The sequence below is a fragment of the Triturus cristatus genome, chromosome 10 (assembly GCF_964204655.1).
Source record: "Triturus cristatus chromosome 10, aTriCri1.1, whole genome shotgun sequence".
In the NCBI taxonomy this organism is placed as follows: Eukaryota; Metazoa; Chordata; class Amphibia; order Caudata; family Salamandridae; genus Triturus; species Triturus cristatus.
The window spans coordinates 722,514,624-722,538,709 of record NC_140593.1 but is presented as its reverse complement, the minus strand read 5'-3'; the positions used below and the strand labels follow the sequence as shown (position 1 = coordinate 722,538,709).

Sequence of the window (24,086 nt, the reverse complement as noted above, 5' to 3'; positions counted from 1 at the left end):
ATCTAATGCATTTTACATAGACTTTTGGTTGGATTTTCACAAAAAGTGTCCGGATTATACATTATGCTGTGCAGAGGATTCTGTGGGTTACGGCAGGTAAGTAGGGTCATTTCCTTTTTTTTTTTTTAGTTTTACATGTTTAACGTAGTTGTATCACTAGCCACGGTACTGCAGAGGTATACAAGGATGACAGTTCATTAGCTGAATGGCTAATGACTGCCTTTACCAAAGTTAAAAAGTATCACACTATACTTTATGCTACTCCACCATATGCTGTTGCACTGTACCATATTACACTGTACCCCACTGTGTACGCTATTCTGCTCTGCACCACTGCATGCCACTCCAATATACGCCACTCCATTTCACACAAAACTTTGCAACACTATACTGTACCACACTCCGCTTTACTTAAGCCCACTGGACACCACTGAAATGTACCCCACTCCAGTGTACACTATTCCAGTACACAATATTCAAATATATGCACCTACACTGTATAACACTCCAGTATTTAGCACCCCACTGTACAGCTGTATAGTGTACGTGAATACACTCTACAATATTTACAGGACGTAAATCCACTTTACCACACTCCACTGTATGCTAGCCCACTGTACACCACTACACTGTGCCACTCCAATATACGCCGCTCTGCAGTATCCGAGTTCACTGCACTTCTTTATATCTTATTTGTGCCAAACGCATGTTAAACTACACAACCAAAACAAATGCAAAATTCATACATATCTAGTGAATTTATCATTTACGCACCACTTTCACAATACTATAAGTCATAACTTTTAAATCATATTTATACATATGCACCTCTTTTAAATTAATCAATTATGCACATCCATACACCTTCTTGTCACCTCACTCACCACACTGTTAACTATAACTTGCCACTGTACCATGCACTCTGTTCTGGCAAATATTATAATTTCAGATGTTTTAAGTGTTTTAATTCATGCAAAGATTTCACATGCTAAAACTTATATAATATCCAAAGGTATAGCTAGTTCATTGAGAAGGGGTGGGTTAAAAAGTGACTTACATAGAAAAAAAGAAAACTTGTGGTAATCGATTCTTGGTAATAGGGTCATGCAAATGGTTTTGTTGTTTTTTGGAATTCAAAATTGCCCCTTAGTCATCCACTCAGGCTTCCACTTCATCATTGAACTAGCGTCAACGGTTTTTTCATAATTTTCCTGAAACTATTGTTCCATGGTCCTATGAATAGCTGGCTGTGAAAAGTGCCTGTATATGGCCTTGTTTCAGGACTGTTTTCGCAGGCAGCTCTTAGGATGGGGTTAATCAGGGACTTATGGGTCAACGTATATGCTGTCTGTGTTGTCCTTTGTTCAATGACCCAAGCACATGTTGTGTTTGCAGCTAGAGCTACATGTCATTCACTGGGTCCCTGAACAATTTATTTAACTGTTTCTCCTACTGTTTTTCCAGGGATGATGGGAAGGAAGCTCTCAAGTTTTACACTGACTCCTCCTACTTCTTTAATCTATGGAAGGAGCAGATGCTGCAGGACACCAAGGACATCATGAAGGAGAAGCGGAAGCACCGGGTGAGATGGGGTCAGAAGGGCACGTGTTTGTCAGTGAGATGGGGCTGAGACGCAGTGTTAGAGAAACACCGGGAGTGATGGGGAAAGAGGGGCAAGTGTTTGTAAGATGTGGCTGAGGACGCATTTGAGGAACTGGGCATGTAATTGAAAAATGCTGGGTGAGATGGGTGGAAAGGCAGAAGTTTATGAAATACTGGGTGTGAAGGGCACAGAAGAGCAGCCGTTTAAAAAAATAGCCTAGAGAGGTTGGTTCAGAGGTGCATTTGGTCCAGAAACACTGAAAAGGACACAGAGAAGCAGGTGTTAGAGAAACACTGGGTGATATAGACCTTGAGGGGCAATTTTGTTCGTGAGATGGAGCAGAGGAGCAAGTGCTTGAGAAACACCAGGCGAGATGGGGGCAGAGGGCAAGTGTTTGTTAGTGAAATGGAGTAAGAGGAGAAAGTGTTCGAGATACATTGGAGCAGAGAGGTCGGTGTTTGAGAAACATAGGATAATTTTGGGGCAGAGGAGAAACCTTATGAGAAACACAGGCTGATATGGGGTTCAGAGGAGCAAGTGTGTGAGAAACACTGGGCGAGGTCACTGACGAAAGTTTTAACTTCGGTTGAGCAGAGGGTCAAGAGTTTGAGAAACACCAGCTGGGATGAAGGAAAGGTGTAATTATTTTAGAAACATCTGATGAGAGATGAAAAGAGTGACAGTTGTTTGAGAAAGCTTGAGTGAAATAGGGCAGAAGGGTAACCGATGAGCACCGCCTGAGATGGGAGCAGAGGCGCATGTGTCTGAGAATCGCACTGGGAGGTGGGGACAGAGGGGCAAAGGTTTGGGAAACAGTTGGTGAGATGTTGCAGAGGAGAAATGTTGGTCATTAAGATGGTGGTCAGAAGGAAACCCGTTGTAGAAACTGCAGACGAGATGGGAGAATGGGGGCAAGTCTTTGCTGGTGAAATGGTGGCAGCAGAACAAGGTTTGAGAGACACTGTGTTCCATGGTGACAGATGGAGTAGTGTTCCAAATATGCAAGGTGATAGGCAGATATCTGTGGACGCACTAAGTCAGGTAAAGGTAAGTAGACTGGGCCATGTAAGGAAGGTTGGGCAGAGTGTGGAAAAGAGGAGTTGGAGGAGAGGAGCGGGTGTCTGGGTAACACTTGATCAGGTAGGGCAGAAGGGTTGTGCCTGTGAATCTCTGGGTGAAATGTGAATCGGTGCATGGAATGTTATGCAATAATAAGTAGAATATTGGGTTTAAGAAGAACAAGTGTTTGGGACCTTGAGTAAATGGGTATGGAGGTGCAAGTATCAGTGCCATTTTGTGAGATTGAGAGTTTCTGATGTTATCCCTCGATAGTAGAGCAAATAAGGAGATGACAACTCACGTTCCACGAATGTAAGGGGATGAACACTGGCCCTGCACAGCAAGGCATGGCCTTCCTTCTACTGCAATCGTCTGGACCAAAAAGCTGCCTGCTCCTTGGTAGTCACTGTTGCATTAGTTCTTCTGTTGGTGCCATCGTGGGCTGGGCAGAGGTCTCATCAAGTGCTTAATGCAGTCTTATTTTGTGGATGCATCATTAAGGAGCTGCAGTAAGGGGGGACGTGGCACCTCACAATTAACTTTATATATTGAAGATAACTAAGCACACCTTATTCAGTGCTGACTGATCCAAAGAGCATTGTCCACAGGTAATTCCTTTCATGCAGGTTTGGGGGAAACTGGATGCTAAAGGAAAAATATTCACAGCCTCCCCCAACAATCTTCTTCCAAGTAATTCTCCCACAATACCTGTTGCTTGCCAACTATCAAAGAATCACCCTGCAATGTAACTAAACTGACTCATTTATCCCTGCCTGCTCGGCCTGACCGGGCTCAAAATTACCCCTGCACAAAGCTAGGAGCAGTAAATTGGCTACTGTTCCTAAATCAAAATTAACACCAGCCAATATTTCTATATTGGTAAGTGCTGGTTGCTCAAGGAAGTGAGATAGACACCCCACCCCACACAAGCACTCTTTCATTACCCTTCGGGGTACTTGTTTGCTACTAATTAAAGTACAGTTCTCTCCAAGCTCCTGTCATTCCCAATCCAGGGCTTCTTTGAACAATATTATACAACTGGCAGTATGAGTCACTGGGACTTGGATAGCATATAGTAACATCAGTAACTGAGGGTAGGATTACAGGGGTGAATTTGCTATAAAACTAGAAGCATCAAAGTCTGCAGTGCTAGTCCACTGTAAAGTTAAAGCTGCTCCACTGCAAGCGATATCTGATCCTCTGCTCACACCACACAAGAGTGCAACGCAGTAATGCTTGATTAGAATGGCTGACGAACAGTGTAGTGCTAGAGCTGCGTATCGCAGTAAACTGTGATATTCCCCCCTGCAAATGGTAATTCCCACTTGCTTATGGGGGGGTGGGGGGTGGATATTTTATGAGTTGCCAAAGTTGGGCTGCTGCCAGATCCTCTTGGGAATATTGGTGGCGACCCAGGGCAACCTTGTTGGACTAGATTATTTCATTGTTAGTTGTATGTTCCAATCTGAAGTATGCAAAGGCTGACAGATAGAACGCCAAACATTTCAGGTTGGTGCAGGCAGCTTTTGGTTGAGTCTCTTGGTTAGGAATGGAATGCTACAATGTTCTGTTCATACAGTTGTTTCTTCAGTCTTTCTATGAGCTCTGGCAGCGTAGCTGCACATGGGTGCTCTCGTGTCGAGTCCTATCTCTGAAGTACTGGGTTTTTAAAGCCCAGCGGTGCAGGGGAACACACCCTAAGACTTCGAGTTCTTCCTGTTTCAGACCCACAGAAACACAGAGTCTTCTAGGTGAAGTCAAAGATCGATTTATTGGCTGCAGACCAATTACAGGTGTCCGAGAAGTACAACACAATGTATGTTCTCAGGAGACTGCTTAAACTTACAGAAACGGCCTTCTCCTTGTATACAAAATATCATGCTTCAGGCACACATTCCTTGTTTTACGATATGGTCATTCACATGTATTCATTACAAACGAAAAGGCAGAGTCATGATGACCATCCCACATTCCAGTTAAGCCAGCCCACAATTATTTACCCAGCGAGGCTCAGATCCCACATCAGATATCAACAGACCCCAATAAACACGGGCATCTCCTGTTTGTGAAACAAGCCATAAAGCAGGAAGAGTCAGGTGTGAAAGAGATTAGCCGGAGGCTTGTGTGGGATGAAAAGGCTTTATGGTGTGTCAAACCCTGATGCTAATCACAGGTGGCCGTAGGACGGTGAGCTCGTGGGACCGGACTGACCTGGGGCAGCGGAGCCAAGCTGCACAGGTCACAGAGAAGTCAAACAGAAAGCACATGTGTTCTAAAGGCCCGTACTTGTTTGTAATGTATAGCCTATGTGAGGGCAACCATAAGATGGCCACCGCTCCAAGATGGAACCCACGAAATCAATATGTAATGTCGTATACATAGTGCATTTATCGATGAAATGTTATGCAAAGCACTTGTACATACCGCATTGACCATTCGCGGTTCGCCAATACCGGAATAGACAGGGGTAGGGCCCTGCCTCCTACGCGGTCCCAAATTTTAAAGTACCACAGACCCTCCTTTTGCCCTTACATAGGCAATAACTATACTCATTTCAATCCGGGTCTAGGTCTATATTCATGAAGTCATGGAGATGTTGCTGTAGCATCATCCTATTACTTAGCTCGTCCCTCGATACAGGTTTCCTTACACATAATGTAGCACAGAGGCCACATATCGCAGGAGCACACTGTATACGCAGACAGAACAGGAAAAGGATGGCTAAGATCATTCCAATGACCATCAGAATCTTCCAACCCCAGGCAGATATCAGTTTCCAGAACCACCCAACCAGTGACCAATCTCCTTTATCCACGTGAATAGATTCAGATATTTTATGCAGTTTGGAGATGGCTTGATACACTGTTGGAGCGTTATCTGGTATGAAAATGCAACAGCTAGATTGGATGACCTTACATACCCCACCGCAGTCTGCAAGTATGACATCTAGAACCATACGGTTCTGCAAAGTCATGAGGCGATCCGCTTGGAGCTCAGCTGTCAGATTACCAAGGGCACCAGCCGTAACATTAACAGTGGATTCAACCACACGAGTCAGTTGTCTCAGGTTCCTACTATTGACCATCGGTCCCCAAAACGGCAGGAAACCCAGAAAGAAGTCTCCCGCTTCCTGACCGGCAGTATCCTCCTTACTAATCACGCCTCTTACAACTCTGGTCTTGTGATAATCAGAGGCAGCAGTAAATGTTGGCTGTAGCAAATTTGCAATATAACATGTGCCCGAGAAATCAGGGGGCAACCATGTATATGCTCGGTCATTGCAGACAAAATATGTACCCTTGGCAGCCAAAAACGCAGGGGAAAACTGTGATGGGGTACGACCCAAATTGGGGATGAGATTTTCCGCTGCCTTTCACCCAGACTAATGCTATACCCAGTCGCGTTCCAACCTACATAAGCTCGCAATTCATCCTTGGGAATAGATGAATATGCGTCGATATCTCTGCTCATATCAGTGACTCCTTTCATTAAGGCTTTATTGTTTGTGCTAGGTCTGATGGAACGCGGTTGTCGCGGGGAGTAGGCATCTAATGCAAAAAGAAACATGGTCTGGAATGCCCATGACGATCCATTATAGCTAAACGGCAGCACTAGATAAGGAATACCCTTGTTAATGGTATGTGGCATTAAACCACACACCCAACAATTGGTTGTATTCATGACTAGTTGGTGCTGGTGCAGGAGTTGAATAAACGAGTTGTTTACGAACTCAGATCGTCTAGCTTGTTCGTGTTCAGGCAGAGGGTGGAAAGAGTGCAAGGAGGCAGTAGGAGGAGGTATAGGCTGTTCAGTGGGTGCAAATGGTACTTGAGAGGAGAAGAATACATAACCTACAGTAAACACCATCATACTACATAGTATAAACAAACATAATAATATAAAACGTTTGCTCTTCATTATTTTACATATTTTCGTTTTAAAGTTCATTTCCTCAGCGAGTCTCTCCATCTTGAAAAACTCCATCCTCTAATCGTGCCGCTCGCGGCGGGTGAGTATCTTCCGCTAAGGAGTACACCTGTCAGTCCAGGGAATGCCCTAGACCAACCAGAACCGTTGACCTAACGTCTTCGGCCTGTACCCCAAAGTCTTAGCACCGCGACCCTGCGGCTGAACCCGGATGGTGGTTCGAAAAACAAAAATCAAAAAGTTCTTCAGATGGGAGAGCTATAATATCAAAAAATAGTAAGGGAAGGGAATTTTTATTTTCCATAGGCCTTGGTCTCAAGTTGTAGCGGTTTCTGCCAGGTACTGTCTGGTCTTGAAACAAGAGTTCAGGCTCTGTGGTGTCCAATCGAATTGACGGTGGCACAGCTTCTTGCAAAATATCGTCACTCTCTTGTTCTGAAGTTGTGCCTCTCACTCTTGCATCACTAAATGGTATAAAACGAGGTACAGTGTCTGTTTCAGAATCAGCGATACCCTCCTGGACCCACTGGTCATATGGTAGAGGCAAAGGGATCCGTTTACAGTGGGCGCCGTGAATCCAACTCTTTTTCCCTTTTACTCGAACCGCTGATCTGGTTGACAGAAGTACGAGGTGAGGGCCGATCCAACGGGGTTCATCGTTGCTCTTTCGCTGGAAGTTCTTTACGAGAACCCACGTGCCAGGGTCGATAGGGTGTCCTGGAGCTTCAGAGGCCTGGGGGAGAGTATCATGCACCTGTTGGTGTAAAACACGCAATTTAGCCGTCAATTCGTACAGATAATCAAGCAGTACTGGATGTTGGATTTCGCTGAATTTTGTCGGTCTTGGCACACCCCATACATTGGCCGGGCGGCCAAAAATGATTTCATATGGGCTAAGTCCCACTCGTGAATGCACAGTCATTCTGGTGGATAGGATTGCTAAAGGCAGAGCGTCAGGCCATTTAAGACCGGAGCTCGCCTGGATTTTGGCCAGCTTGAGCTTCAGAGTGCCATTGTAGCACTCTACTAATCCAGCTGATTGGGGGTGATTTGCAGCGTGAAATTTTTGCTTTATCCCTAACCCCTCACATACATTCTTCATCACTCGACCCACAAATTCACTCCCATTATCACTCCATACCATTCTTGGCATTCCAAACTTAGGAAAAAATTCTTTCACAAGGGCTTTGGCTGTGGATAAAGCAGTGTTGTCTTTTAGGGGATATGCTTCTATCCATTTTGAAAACGCGCAAACAGCAACCAACACATATTTCAAGTTGTTGCACCTTTCCATGTGGATAAAATCTAGCTGCAAAACCTCAAATGGATATGATGGAGGCGCAAAATGACCAGCTGGAGTTGGGGTTCCTCTACCAGGGTTGTATTTCAAACATACCATACAATTCTTGACCACATTCTCTGCACACTTGGGAATTCCAGCATTCTGCCATACTGGAGCTAACAACTTACAGATTCCTTTCATACTGATATGTGCCATTCCTTGTGCCATAGTAACCACTGGAAGCACATATGCATCAGGTAGCAACCATCGCCGATGTTCTGACAAATCAACCCAACAACCATTCTCATCCAATGTACCCGTACTTTCTCTCCACTTGCTCAACTCTTTCTCTGTGGCTTCAGCTTGAAGGGACTTCACGCTCTCTATCGTGTCTTCACACATTCCAACATCACCAACCCATCTTGCAGGGCCTGCAACATACATTCGTGTCTTCACATCTTTTGCCGTTTCTTTCGCGGTTTCAGCAGCAAATGCATTACCACGACCAACATCATCAGTGACTTTCTTGTGCGCACTGCATTTCATAATCGCAACTTGTAACGGTAGGGTCAGTGACTCAAGGAGATCATTCAACAACTTGCCATTCTGAATTTTAGCTCCATGCAAAGTCAGGAACCCACGTTCTTTCCACAATCGCCCAAAACTATGGGCTACACCAAAGGCGTACTGGCTGTCAGTATATATGTTCACTTTCATTCCTTCAGACAACACGCATGCTCTTGTAAGGGCAATCAATTCTGCTGCTTGAGCCGAATTATGTGGCACACGTGCAGTTTCAACAATCGTGTGCAAAGTCGTGATAGCATATGCAGCAGTCGTATCACCATTCGGAAGCTTAAAGCACAAACCATCCACCCATAAGGTACCATCACACTCAGTCAGGGGAGTATCTTTAAGATCTATTCTCTCTTTCGTCTCTTCTTCAGTTCTGAACAGACAATCATGTTGCTCAATCTCATCTAGGTCTGCTGGAATCGGCAATAATGTAGCTGGATTCAACGTGTTGCATCTCTTTATGTGTATATGGTTTGCCAACAGTGTCAATTCATATCCTGACAATCTAGCACTAGTTAAGTGCTGTGTCTTGGTCCTGTTTAACAATGTGTCCACAGCATGTGGAACCATAACAATCAATGTGTTATCCATTACTAGTCCAGCAGACTGTCAAATAGACATAGCTGCTGCGGCTGTAGCTCTTAGACAACTTGGCAATGCCCTCGCTACCGGGTCCAAGGTTGACGAAAAATATGCGCATGGACGCGGTCTGTCGCCAAAAGGCTGTGTTAACACTGATAATGCGCAACCGTCCTTTTCATGAACATACAATGTAAAAGGCTTGCTGTAGTCAGGGGTACCCAACACAGGAGCTGAACATAATGCATCACGCAATTCCAAAAAACGTTTCTGACAGTCTTCAGACCATGGGATAGGATTCGGTGTGTTTTTACATGTTAATGCTAACAAAGGTTTTGCCAGCAAAGAAAAATTTGGTATCCAGTGCCTACAGTATGAAGTAATGCCCAAGAAGGCACGCACTTCTCTCTGTGTTCTTGGCACGCTCAATTGTGCAATGGCTTGAATTCTCTTTGGGGTCAGTTTCCTTCCCTCCTTCGATAAGAGATGACCTAAGTAGGTCACTTCTTGTCGACAATATTGCAGTTTGGAGAGAGACACTTTATGATGTGAGGCAGACAAATGGCGCAATAATGACAATGTAGCTTCTTTACAGATCTTTTCGGTATCCGCGGCGATTAGAAAATCGTCAACGTACTGAATGAGGATAGCGCCACTCGGCAAAACAAGTGCATCAAGCTGCGCTTTTAAAGCTTGACTGTATATTGATGGGCTTTCACAGTAGCCCTGTGGAGCGCGTTTAAAGCGGAAGCTTCAACCTCCTAAACTAAAGCCAAAAATGTTCCTACTCTCCTCTGCAATTGGGATGCTAAAGAAAGCATTCTTTAAATCGATCACTGAGAACCATGCAGCGGAGGCTGAAATCATAGTTAACAAGGCAGTTATATCAGGGACAACTGGAAACTGTGGCACAACAATCTTATTAACCTCTCTAAGATCAATCACAAATCTGTAAACAGGTGGCTGTGAAGGGTCCGTACGTTTTAAAACGGGTAAAACTGGACTATTGCAAAACGTTGCCTCTTCTCCTCAATTACACCCTTTTGAATCAAATCACTGACAATTGCTAACAACGCTTTCTGACCTTTATTGGAGATCTTGTACTGGGGAATACGTGGCAATCGGACATTGGCTTTTAAAGTGACCACGTACGGCGGTATTTCCAAGAGACCCACATCATTGGGACCAGTAGCCCAAAGGACATCCGGATGGGATGACAATTCAGGTGGCATTGTATTCTTTGACAAATACATCGGGGAAATCACTTCCTTACCTAATGTAAGTTGTACTCCAGAGGGAGAACAATATAACGTTGCATGCAATCTTTTTAACAAATCCAACCCTAACAGATTTTCACCACAACCTGTCGTTAGGATGAGGGGTGCTTTTAACTCACAAGGTCCAACAGAAAGTGACATAGGATTAGAAATCGGGTTTCTAACTGGGGCGCCAGAAAAACCTACTGAAACATTCATTTCGCCAGACAAAGGCGCGCCAGGGAGTTTTGAATGCATGATTGAACTCTTTGCAGCACCAGTGTCCAGCAGAAAGGGCTCTGTTACACCCGCTGTAGTCACCTTAACATACGGGCCACTCTGATCCACTGGTAGTGAAACAACTCCCTCTCTCTGTCTATGGCTGTCCTAGTAATCATTACCTTCCACATTGTCGTCTTCTGCATAATAATCATTATTATAGTAGTGAGCTGTGTTACCAGTTGCATTGGCTTGCTGATCAAAGCTATTTATCGTATTTTGAGGCGGAAGAGGACGCGCGTTCTGGGGAACATTTCCACGCCCTCTACCTCTAGGAGCTTGCTGACCACCTCTACCTCTTGCGCCATACGCATTATTAGTACGCTGCAACAATTTAGGACAACTATACTTGAAATGACCTTCCTCTCTGCAATATGAACATTGGTTGGGGCCTATAGGGATACGTGGTTGATAATACCCATTCATTTGCTGGTTATTCTGAAACTGTTGGGGCTGCTGATAGATACCTTGGGTTTGCCTGTAATTATTCTGTCCTCCACGTGGCGGATAAGCCTGCTGTAGAAGGACCTTCGTTTTCAGTTCTTTCGTTTTCTTGTACGTTCTATCCTTCTCGTCTTTATCTCTCTTCGTAATACTGTGCAGTAGCCAGTATTTGCGCTGAAGAGGAAACAGCCCAAGAACTCTCTGAATCTTTTAATTTCTTACAAAACTCGGGAAGTAGATTCTGCACAAATGTATCCACAAATAACCGTTGGCCACCTTCAGTACTCATGTCTTGACCACTGTTGTCGATAAACGTTTCTTCAAACCTTGTAAAGAAATCGGACACTGTCTCATCTTTCTTCTGCTTGCATGCAGATAGTTTATCCCAATTTACGCGCATCGCGGGCATTATAGTTTTCATGTAAGTGATAATTCTACCAGGGAGTTCTGCTATGAGGGGCTCAGGTTTTGCACCACCAACTTGTCTAGTGTCTGCAGCAATGATATTAGCCCATGTGCCCCCTAGTTCTGCAGCATGATCCGTATTACGAATGGATCCCCATAAAGGCTGTGGAACGACATTCCCGAACATCACATCTATGTCAGCCAGATTCATGACACACGATTCTGCAGTTTGTGATAACTCCTTATAATATCCTGCAGGGTTTTTACGGGGGTCAGGCAATGTCTGCTTAAGCGCCAACACCTCAGAACGCTTCCATGGGACATGTACCCAAACACGCTGAAAATGAGCTGGAGCAGCAGCAATACCTCGAGCGGCATCAGCCGCAACGGCTTCCTTCCATACCGGAGGGACTTCTCTCATAGGGTATTGTTGCACTTTTCCCTTTTTCCCCACAGGGAATTCCTGTTCGAACAATGATTGCTGACAATCGCCATTCCTGAAGGACAGTAAAGTCGCAACCGCTTTATCTACATCGGGACCCACAATTATACCTGTTCCAAAATTTAAATCGCACGCGACACAATTCCTGCGGGATTGTGTTTGAACCATGATCTTCCAATTCCTCACAGAGGCATTCACACATTTTCTCAAACACATACCTCTGTTTTGGGGCATCCCATTGGTGAAAAACATTAACAACTGATTCCACCTCATAGAGTGAAGGGAAAACAATCCACCTACACGCCATATGATCTAATACCTCTTTCTCTTCAGGATTAGGTAGCTGACTGCGCAACTGCTTACGTTGTAAACCAGGGGTCATACTAGATGACCCAAAGAGAGGCGACATTAAACTAGTAACTACATTAGCTAGTCGTTGTCGTGCTGAAGGAGAAGTTGAGGCGAAAACGGGGGGATAGACAGAGGGAAGAAAAGCGGATTCAGATACAGGTACCTGGGTAGTGTAAGGAAAAGCGCCAGGGGAGCCAGCTGATGTACTAGGCAAAGTCGCAGGAAGCACAGGGGCAACAGGTAACAAAACTGGCGGCCCTTGAGAGGGCTGCACTGTAGGGATAGGAGCCAGCTGAGGAGGAGCTGGCGGCTGTGGGAAGGCTTGCGGCATATTAACTGGAGGCTGCACATTTACGAGCTGTGGAGGCGCTGTGGCATTTTGCGCATACGGGGGTGGCGAACTTAGCAAATGGGACATTAAGGAATCTTTTTCTATCTCTTTTGTCTCATCTTGTGGTAGGGGTGACAAAACTGGGTAACATTTATCGATCCCTAGTTTGCGCTGTCTATGCAACTGCTCATTCATTTGTTCCTCCTCATTATCTTTAAATTGCACAGCTGCTTGCATCATTGACATACCTTTTTCTCTTATTCCTTTTCGCTAGCTTAATTTCCTTCTATTTGGCTTCCTTTCGCCATAGGCGAAAAGAATCAAACATCGCCGGCCGGGCTTTCTTTTTAAACAACTTAACTTCCAAATTATTTAAGATATCTGTATCAAAACTACCATTTTGGGGCCATTTTAAAACACCGTCCTTTCTGGTGTAACGGATCCATACTTCATTATATGCAATGGGGCCCACGCCATGTTTTACATAAAGCTCATAAGTTGGAGTTCCAATTGGAGGAACTGGACATGAATCCTCTAACTGGAAATCCCTTCTACAACCCAAACAAAACAATCTTCCAAATACACTAGAGCCAGGCATCTTCGCTCACTAGTCTAGTTTCAAACTTCAAAGGATTATCGATTACGATAGTCTCGTGAATACACGAGTCCTCTGGCTTTGGCACTTGCAAGCTCCAAATCAAAACGATCCCGAAGGATACCAAAAATCCCGAAGGATACCAAACAAACTGGGAGATGCTCCACTTATACTTAACTGAATATCGATGATCGATGGCGTCACCAGAAGACTCTCTCAATTGTTTCGCTCTACCAAAAATCGTCAAGGGTCCAAAACAGGGCGATTAATCAGGGCAGCAGTCCTTCGTAGCCATCGGGACGCGGAGAACCTCGCAGAAAAGACTTTCGGACCACGTCAACATTGTTGTGTCCAAATAATTATTCCAAGGGCCACACTTACCATTGGCCCGCAATATTTAAGTAGAATAAGGAGCAGTTGGCAACGTGGAAGGTTCAAACGTTTATTAGCCACCATAGATCTCTATATAGAGGAGCCTCGTCGATCCTCACCCATCAGGTGCGCCGAGGAAGACTGCTGGCTCCTTGACAGTAACACACTTTTATACATTGTCAGTACAGCATACAAAACCTTATATGTGGAAAAGTACCAGTTAGTCCTGGCGCCCCTAATGAGCTCATGCCTATTTCTAGTTTCGGTTACACATACAAAGGGTTACTATTTTTACAGAGAAGGTCGAAAGGGTGACTCCCTTCTCGTCCCAGGTCTAGAGGAATTTGCTTGATACTCCCTTTTAGCAGATGTGACCTTGCTTCTCAGCAACTCTGCCTGTCTCCTAATAAATGCGAAGAAGGGGAGAGGCAGATGGTGTGCAGAAAAGGCCACGTGACTCCCAAGCGAAAGAGCCGCAATCCAAGATGGAGGCGGTTCAGTTCTCGGCCCTTTTTGTCATGCTAAACATAACGGGGATTTCGATCCTTTGAATACACCATAGCTAATCATACCATCATTATATACTGCGCTAATCATACCATAATGACTTGAATACCTCAGAACGGCCCTTTTAGCGCAGCATAGCTAATAACGAAGTCAGTCTTCAAAAATACCCTCATCGATCTGCATTAAGTCATGCATCTCCTTCTGAGCCCGCTGAGTATCTATCCTGGTTTGGACGGGCTTGGGCTTAGGGATGGATCGGCGAACCTGAGTAGCACAATATGCACAGCAAGCAGGCCCGCACTGTAGACAAATGCAGCAGGTGAAAATGAACCCTACTACTCCCAGGAGAATCATGAATAACTTCCATCCCCAGGTGGTTACCAAATCCCAAAACCACCCGGACAAGGACCAAGTACCAGTCTCGGTGTGAATTTCAGAGGCCAGCCGATGCAGTTTCTGGATGGCTAAATGGACGGAAGGGGCGGAGTCAGGTATATATATACACAACAGGTACTGCCGATGACTCTACAAGCTCCCCCACGATCAGCTAGGATAACATCTAAAACAAGACGATTTTGAAGGGTCACGAGCCGGGTCGCCTGGAGCTCCACTGTGATATTAGTTAATATCCCTGCAGTAGTATTAACCACCCCTTCCACCACTCTAGATAACCTCCTAACTTCTTTACTATTGAGGATGGGTCCCCATATGGGCAACACCCCTTTTATGATATCAACGAAGTGTTGGGTTGGAGTGTCAGTCTGGTCAGTGGCATCATTACTGGCGGCTTCAGCTTTCAGGCTCCGCCGATTTAAGGAATGAGACTTATGATAATCAGAAGGAGCTATGTAAACCGGTGGGTAAAGGAAAGATAAGTAACACCTACCCGCCCATCCTCTGGGTAGCCAAGTGTATGCGTTTTCACCGCACACAAAATAAACATTGGGAGGGGTGAGTATTGGGGGGCTACTGAATGTCTGCAGTCTATAAGTGTAATTACATCTACTATACCCTATGAATAAATGTCCAGTACCCTGCACGCAGAAGGAGGAGGATGTATTCAACACCGGGACCGGAATGATTTTCTCATCTGAGACATTTCGCTCCTGGAAATATTTGAAATACTCAGTAAAGTTAAAAGTCATGAAATCCAGTACTTCATCCCTCAACCAGGTATCATTTTCATGATCAGTGTATACATTCATGCAGGCGGTAGGATCAAGGGTACCATCCGTTCCCTCAGCATTAGGAGTAAAACCTTGGTGTTTCTCTATATATGCTAGAATCAAAGCATAATCCTTCTTTGAGAATCGACGTTCATCTATAGTGTAGTGTTCGTACAGCATGGATAACATTTTAAACCAGGCTTCGCAACTACCTAAATAAGATAAGGGCATTGATATAAATAAATCTTGCTTATGCATCACTGACGGAAGAAGACCACAGACCCAACAATCAGTAACATTTGTGGAGCTAGGAGTCTGGTGCAGCATCTCAATGAAGGCATTATGTACATATGTCTGTCGGTGTCTTTCCTTATGAGGGGCAAAGGTCTGGAAATGATGTTCCTTAGGAGCAGGAGTAGACACTATCAAGGTGTGTACAGGATGACGGAACTCTAGATATATGAACAAACCTAAACATAGTACAAATGATATAATCAATATAGAAATGAAAACAATTTTAACACGCAAGCTCCATGAGGAGAACATTGGCAAATGCGGGGGGACGGTACGGGGTACTATGGGACGCCCTTCTTCAGGGACAAAACGAGCAAAAGGGTACATTTCCTCACTAGAAGTCCAATATAATCTCGGGAAAAAGGGATCTACAAGCAGTCCGACCTGCCGGAGGGTGCTTCTTTCCTGTGTCCGTATAGAGCCTCACAGGCAGACTCCTATTGTTCAGAAAATACAAAAGGTAAAAAGATAAAAACTTCTCGCGTTGGGGTCACACTTGACGCAACCCGTGTTGAAAAGAAACTCCACCTGGGCCCCCACCAACTGATCAATGTCTCTATCTTCGTTCTGAACAGAGCTCTACTTAAAGTTCCATGCTCTCAACGGGTTCAGTCCAGTGTTGCAACAATCCTCAGGTCTTTGCGGGGGCCTCCAACTCCACTTGCCGAGGCTAGACCTGGGATTGTCTATTTCCGGGGCCGCAGGTGATATCGATCCCGACCAGGGGTTTCAGGATTAACAAACAAGGTGGGCACAGTGGGGTCAGACGAGGAGCTGGGCTGCCGACCAGATGCTTCACTTTGGGCAATTGGGTGGCCACAAAAAGGGGTTTCCACGCTCACAGCACTCTCCCCTTGCCCGTCAACCTCTCTGCGGGTGTCCGGGGAAAGTGACTCTTCAGTGCTGGGTTCGCCTTGAGTTGGCAGGCCTTCCTCCTGGTCAAGTTGCTCCCTTGGCAATGGGAGGGGAACTCGCTTAAGATGGGAGATATGGATCCAGTGCTGCTTCCCTTCGACTTTCACCGCCGTTTGCGTGGCCAGGAGCACCTGGTACGGCCGGGACCAGCGCGGATCCAAACTCGACTTCCGTTGGTAGTTTCGGACCAAGACCCACTGTCCAGGTTCTACGCTGTGTCCAGGACCCTCCGGCAGGGGCTGCAGTGCGGCAGATATCTGTTGATGAATGGAACGAAGATCTTTAGTCAAAGCATACAAATAGTCAGTCAACATAGGATGGTCAATGTCCCTGAAAGATTTGGGCCGGGGTACTCCCCATACGTTGGCAGGTCTGCCAAAAATTACTTCATAAGGGGAGATACCGCTCCGTGAATGGGGAGTAGTTCTTACAGACAACAGGGCCAGGGGCAGGAGATCGGGCCATTTTAATCCTGTCGTATCCTGAAGTTTAGCCAATCTTAACTTCAAAATCCCATTATATTTCTCAACCAGACCCGCTGACTGAGGATGTCGAGCTGCGTGAAACTTCTGCCGAATGGACAGACCCTTGCATACATACTTAACTAAGTTAGCATTAAAATGTGTCCCGTTGTCACTCCAAATCACCCGTGGCAACCCATATCGAGGAAAGAACTCTTTCACCAGAGCTTTCGCAGTTGCCAGGGCAGTATTTTCCTTTGTGGGGTACGCCTCCACCCATTTACTAAAGGTACAAATCACCACTAGCACGTATTTCAGATTGTTAACTCGCTCTAGCTGTATGTAATCCATTTGGAGTACTTCGAAAGGCAGAGTGGGTGGTGCGAAACTACCCGCCAGGACGGGAATACTGACCCCAGGATTATGCTGGAGACAAATTATACAATGCTGGACCAAGTTCCTAGCGGTCTTATGGATATTAACATTATACCAGATAGGATCCAATATGGCACAGATGCCCTGAACTCCCACATGCGAAGGTCCGTGTGCCATGGTTACTACCGCATTTACAAATGCGTTTGGCAGTAACCATCTACACCTCTCTGACAAGTCAGTCCAACACCCATTCTCATCAAGCCTCCCCACCTGTTCTTGCCAGTATGTCAGCTCTTCCGGGGTCACCTCTTTTTGTAGCTCTTTCACACTATCTATGGTGTCGTTAAAAACCCCTGCTTCTATCATTCTTGTTACTACAAGCATAGAAGTGGTGTCAGACTGGGCCGTTTCCTTGGCGATTCGATCCGCAAAGAAATTTCCCCTCCCCACATCATCAGTTATAACTTTGTGTGCACTGCATTTAACTATAGCCAGGGTCTTGGGCAATATTAATGCGGCTAGTAATCGTTCAACTAATGGTCCATTCTTTATTTTCTCACCATGGGATGTCAAGAATCCTCTTTCCGCCCATAACCTCCCGAAGCTATGTGCTACACCGAACGCATACTGGCTATCGGTGTAGACATTTAGCCTTATGCCTTTCCCCAACTCGCAGGCCCTGAATAATGCAACCAATTCGGCCGCCTGGGCCGACCGGTATGGTATCTTCGCTGCCTCAACTACCGTTTGCAGGGTAGTGATCGCATAAGCCGCAGCTGTCATACCATCCGGTAATCTGAAGCACGACCCATCAACATACAATTCCCCTTGGGCATCAGATAGTGGGGTGTCAGTTAGATCTATCCGGCCCTTGGTTTCTTCTTCAGTTCGAAAGATACAATCATGTATGTCTTGTCCACCGTCTCCCGAAGGGAGGGGTAACAACGTGGCAGGGTTCAAATTAACACATCTCTTGATCGTTATATGAGGTGCAAACAGGGTCAATTCGTACCCTGTAGGACGCGCACTAGTTAAGTGCTGCGTCTGTGTCCTGTTAAATAATACGTCCACAGCATGAGGCACCATCACTGTCAGATCCGTATTCAGGACTAGCCCTTCCGATTGTCTGATTGCTATGGCCACTGCCGCTGCAGCGCTCAGACAACTGGGAAGTGCTCTGGCGACATTATCCAAAACCGCCGAGAAATATGCACAAGGCCTTTGCTTACCACCAAAGTCCTGTGTCAACACTGAAAGAGAACAACCGTCCACCTCATGCACGTAGAGCACAAAAGGTTTCCGGTAGTCAGGGGTGCCAAGCACAGGAGCAGAGCAAAGAGCAGTTTTCAGAGCGGAAAAGGCAGTCTGGCATTCATCAGTCCAAGGTAAAGGTTCATGCACATCCTTCGTAGTTAGATACAGGAAAGGTTTAGTCAAGAGAGAATAGTTAGCAATCCATTGGAGACAGTAGGAGGTTATGCCAAGCAAAGCGCGGACATCACGTTGCGTGCGAGGAACAGGCATATTAGTTATGGTTGCGATGCGCTCAGAAGTCAACCGTCTTTCCTCCTTCGACAGGAGATGACCGAGATAGGTCACCTCCGGTCGACAATATTGAAATTTAGAGAGCGACACCTTGTTACCGTGAGTGGCCAGATGTCGTAGCAGGGTAACCGTGGCATCGCGGCAACCACGTTCTGTATCAGAGGCCACAAGGAGGTTGTCGACATACTGCAATAGGACAATACCTGGTGGCAATTGTAAAGAGTCCAATACTCTCTTTAGGGCTTGGCTGTAGATACTAGGACTTTCGGTATACCCCTGAGGGGCGCGACAGAATCTGAAGCTGCGGCCTCCCAATGAGAAACCGAACAAATGTCTACTATCTGGATGAATGGGAATACTAAAGAAAGCATTCTTCAAATCAATCACCGAGAAAAATGTGGCAGTGGGAGGAATCATGGTCAAAATTGAATTAATGTCTGGTACCACAGGATACTGGGGTACCACAATCTTATTAACTTCTCGCAGGTCAATCACAAATCGATAGGTATCAGCATAATCAGGGGACTGGGGTACAGGGGCTCGTTTAAGAATCGGAATAATAGGGCTGTTGCAGAGGTTGGAAGCCGTTTCCTCCACCACCCCTGTTTTAATCAGATCAGAAATAATGGCCAGTAAAGCGCGTTCCCCCTCGGGGGCTATTTTGTATTGTGGGATCCTCGGCAATTTAGCATTCTGTTTCACAGTGATGGACACTGGGGGGATTTGTAGGAACCCTACGTCAGCGTCCCCCAGGGCCCAAAGATCCCTCGGGAGTTTTGCAAGCTCAGGGGGTAAGGAGTCTGTTTTTGAAAAACATTGAATGGAGGGGATAGAGGGATTCCTAATGGTCAGGTAAACTCCATCGGGGGAGCAAAAGATGCGGGCATGCAATCTTTTTAATATATCCATACCCAGGAGATTTTCCCCACACTGGGAGGTGAGGAGGAAAGGTGATTCAATCGTTACCGGTCCCACAGTAAGGGAAAGTGGCTTAGAAATGGGGCTCACCACCGGAGTTCCAGAGAACCCCACGGACACATTAGTCTGGCCAGACAGAGCGGCCCCCGGGACCAGGGCGCGTGAAACAGAACTGTTCATAGCCCCTGTGTCAACCAAAAACTTACCTGATGCATCCAGTAACTGTGCATGGACATAAGGTCCAGCTTGATCTATCGGGATTGACACATGCCCCTTACTCTGCCCTTGGCTATCCTATGCTTGAGTATATCCGGTGTCTCCATTTGTCACACGTCCGTCATGGTAGTACTGTTTACCTTGGCTTTGGTCGAAATAATTCTGACTGTTCTCACCTCGTGCTGCCTGTTCTTGTCTCGTGTGCCAGCCTCGGTGCCCACTCACTCTTCCCCGGCCACGACCCCTAGAAGCAGTATTCTGCTCATACAACAACGGGCACTGCGCTCTCCAATGCCCCTCCTCCTTACAGAAAGCACATTGATTTATGCCTAGATCCGTTCGCCCAGTCGTTTGCGCGGGTCCCGCCCCTCTTGGAACGAAATTCTGAAACCCTCTTACTCATCCTCTACCCCTCTCCACTTGCTGCAGTAACACTCGTGTTTTCAAATCTTTCGACTTCTTCTGTCTTATCCTTGCTCTCATTTTCCCGATGCTCATAATACTGAGCCATGCTTAGTATCGTGGAAGGCGTGGTGGTTGTCCAGGTACTCTCAGCTGCCTGTAACCGGGCCGATACCTCAGGTAGCAAATTGGTTACAAATCTATTAACAAATAAACGCGCACCCCCCTCCGTGGCCAAGTCCTGTCCGCTGAAATCAATGAATACTCCCTCAAATCTTGTGAAAAAATCGGATACACTCTCATCCTTCTTTTGCTTACAGGCCGTCAGCTTATCCCAATCTACTTTTCTGGGTGGGATCAATGAATGCATATAAGTTATTATTCTTTCAGGCAAGGTCAGTATCTCAGGTCGGGGCTTGTTCCTCGGTTTGCGATATCTATCCCAATTTCTCAGTTGGTCCCATGTCCCACCAAATTCCGTAACATGGTCCTGGTCATGTACCTGGCGCCAAAATGTCCACCGGTACTAATAAGGCAAAGAATAATTCAATATCCTCCAACGTCATTACTGCTGACGAGGCGGCCTCGGTCAGTTCCTTGTAATATGCAGTGGGGTTTTTTCTAGGATCTGGCAACTGGCTTTTTAGGGATAATACCTCACTCCGCTTCCAGGGGGTATAGACCCATTGTTCCTGGAACCGGGCGTCTATTCCCGGGCGGGTAACAACACCGTTGTCATCCACCACCGCGGCAACTTCCGGATGGAAGATAGGGTGTACTTCCCGCATAGGGAACTGGGAGGATCCGGCGGGAAGGGCGGACTGCAGACGAGTTCTATAAGAGACCAAAGTCTGCACCTTCCCATACACTTCCTCAGGCGTCAACTGGGATTTGTGAATCTGATCAAGGATATCATACAATATGGCCGGAGCTCTCCCTCCCTGGTGTACCTGTTCCCATACAGAAATAAGACGGTTGGCCATATGTTCCAGGGCATGCTGTTGCATCACCGGTTCGTAGTCTCTCATGGTACTCCAAATATCAGCAAGAGTATAAATAGGATGTTGCATCCACTGGGACGCTTGTGTGGCAATAGCTTCCCTTTCTTCCGTTCCCAAGGCAGAACGAGTGAACAGCCTCCTACCCTCCGTTAGACTGGCCGGATGTATTTGAGTAGTCACAGCTGTTACCGGCGTTGTACTAGCGGAGGAGGAGGGCAGAACAGAAGGGGAAGACATTGACCCCGGCAACAGCTGAGGGGTCCCGGCTGCAGCTGCCGTCAATAAATTAGGCAGCATGGCTATAACTTCAGACACAGATGTCGGCAACCGGGAGAGGTTCGGCAGGGAGGGAGGGGTAGTAGTGGCCGGGGGAGCCGAAGCAGAGGCCCCCAGAGACATATCTGGGGCCGAGGCCCCTGACACCTCTGGATATATCCTCTGTGGTACATAAGGGGGCGGTGGCCTGGTGTCCAACAAATCCTCTATTTCATCTTCCGCATTCGGGTGGGTCACATAGCTCTTATCAACCTTCAATCTAAATTCGCGATTCATGCAATCCAATCCCTTTTCTACTCTCTCGGTCATAGGCCATAGCTTTCTGAGTAACGTTCTGTCCTGCCTTAGCTCTAGCTACTTTCTCTTCTCTTATTCGCCGTTGTTTGGCCTCCTTCTGCCATGCAATTAGAGCATCGAACATGGCCTGCCTACTTCGCCTAGAAAACAATTGTTCCTGTAGGAACGCAATTTTCTTCTCATCAAACGAACCCGTCTTGGGCCATCGTAACTCCTCATTTCCCTTGGTATACTTATGCCACAGAGTGCAGAACAATAAAGGAGAGATCCCATGTTTGACATACATAAAATGGCTCGGACTGCCCTCCGGCGGGGCGGGTTGGCTCTCAGCTAATCTGGAGTCACTTGTGCGGCAGCAGCAGCCAAAACAATTCAGTTTACTAAAACAGGACATTTTGGTTAGTTTTCAGACATGTACACATAGAACAACAATCAGCACAACTCATACACAACATACAATCAGTATCAGAGAACCAAGCCCGTCGACTCTGGTTCACAGTCCAGACATCAAACCGCACGCGGGATTCCGGCCACCCTCCTGGCTCACCACTAAGATCAGCCCCCCCAACGAGGACTTGCCCCGTCGGGAGTATGCCCTGTGGCTACCCAGTCTAGGTCACCGGTCCCTCCACGTGCAATCCGTCTATATTCCTTCGGCGCGCTATTTCTAATCAAATCAATACAATCTGTACGTACTTTGAGTCAAACCACTGTAATGCGAAACCGATCAAGCAAGACACCACTCTCCGGTGCGTGCCTTCAAATCAATGCACCGCTGTCCAGCGCGAGCTTCAAACAAATGCAGTCAGTGTTCCAATCAAAAAGGCATCGTTCTCAATGAATGCTCTTAAATCAATCAAATAGCACACCGTCTCCGACGCGTGCTTTAACAGAAATAATGCACCGTTTACAACGCGTGCGTCAAATCAACTTCAACAAAAATAATGCACCGTTTACAACGCGTGCGTCAAATCAAATCAATCTATACTCACCGGGTGCACCCAGATACGAATGTTCATTCTCCGCTGCCAACTCCTCCTGATCAAATCAGCCCCATGTTCCGGGTTAAGCCCGTAGGACCCCGGTGAAGGGTGACTAGCAGCAGGGGACGTACCGAAAAGTCGCGCAGGGTGGGAGAAATCCTCAGGCTCCTCTCCCGTCAACCGGTCAGGACGCCCCCAATCCCACCACCCGAATACGGGGGGGGGGGGGAAGACCCTTTCACGGTGTCCCTTCGTGGTCGCCATCTGTTGTGTCCAAATAATTATTCCAAGGGCCACACTTACCATTGGCCCGCAATATTTAAGTAGAATAAGGAGCAGTTGGCAACGTGGAAGGTTCAAACGTTTATTAGCCACCATAGATCTCTATATAGAGGAGCCTCGTCGATCCTCACCCATCAGGTGCGCCGAGGAAGACTGCTGGCTCCTTGACAGTAACACACTTTTATACATTGTCAGTACAGCATACAAAACCTTATATGTGGAAAAGTACCAGTTAGTCCTGGCGCCCCTAATGAGCTCATGCCTATTTCTAGTTTCGGTTACACATACAAAGGGTTACTATCTTTACAGAGAAGGTCGAAAGGGTGACTCCCTTCTCGTCCCAGGTCTATAGGAATTTGCTTGATACTCCCTTTTAGCAGATGTGACCTTGCTTCTCAGCAACTCTGCCTGTCTCCTAATAAATGCGAAGAAGGGGAGAGGCAGATGGTGTGCAGAAAAGGCCACGTGACTCCCAAGCGAAAGAGCCGCAATCCAAGATGGAGGCGGTTCAGTTCTCGGCCCTTTTTGTCATGCTAAACATAACGGGGATTTCGATCCTTTGAATACACCATAGCTAATCATACCATCATTAGATATACTGCGCTAATCATACCATAATGACTTGAATACCTCAACATGCAGGGGTCGATGAAGTGGCGGCCTTCCTCCGGAATTTCCACACAAAGCTCCTCACGAACCTCTGGCTTGGACTGGTACCGCTGAAATCGCCCCGAGTTGGGCGCCAACTGAAGTACTGGGTTTTTAAAGCCCAGCGGTGCAGGGGAACACACCCCAAGACTTCGAGTTCTTCCTGTTTCAGACCCACAGAAACACAGAGTCTTCTAGGTGAAGTCAAAGATCGATTTATTGGCTGCAGATTAATTACAGGTGTCCGAGAAGTACAACACAATGTATGTTCTCAGGAGACTGCTTAAACTTACAGAAAC

General features: G+C 46.4%; 1 pseudogene; it reads left to right on the top strand.

Annotated features, from left to right (window-relative positions):
- Positions 1-24,086, top strand: part of LOC146789922 (uncharacterized) — a 267,783-nt pseudogene that overhangs the window by 87,612 nt on the left and 156,085 nt on the right.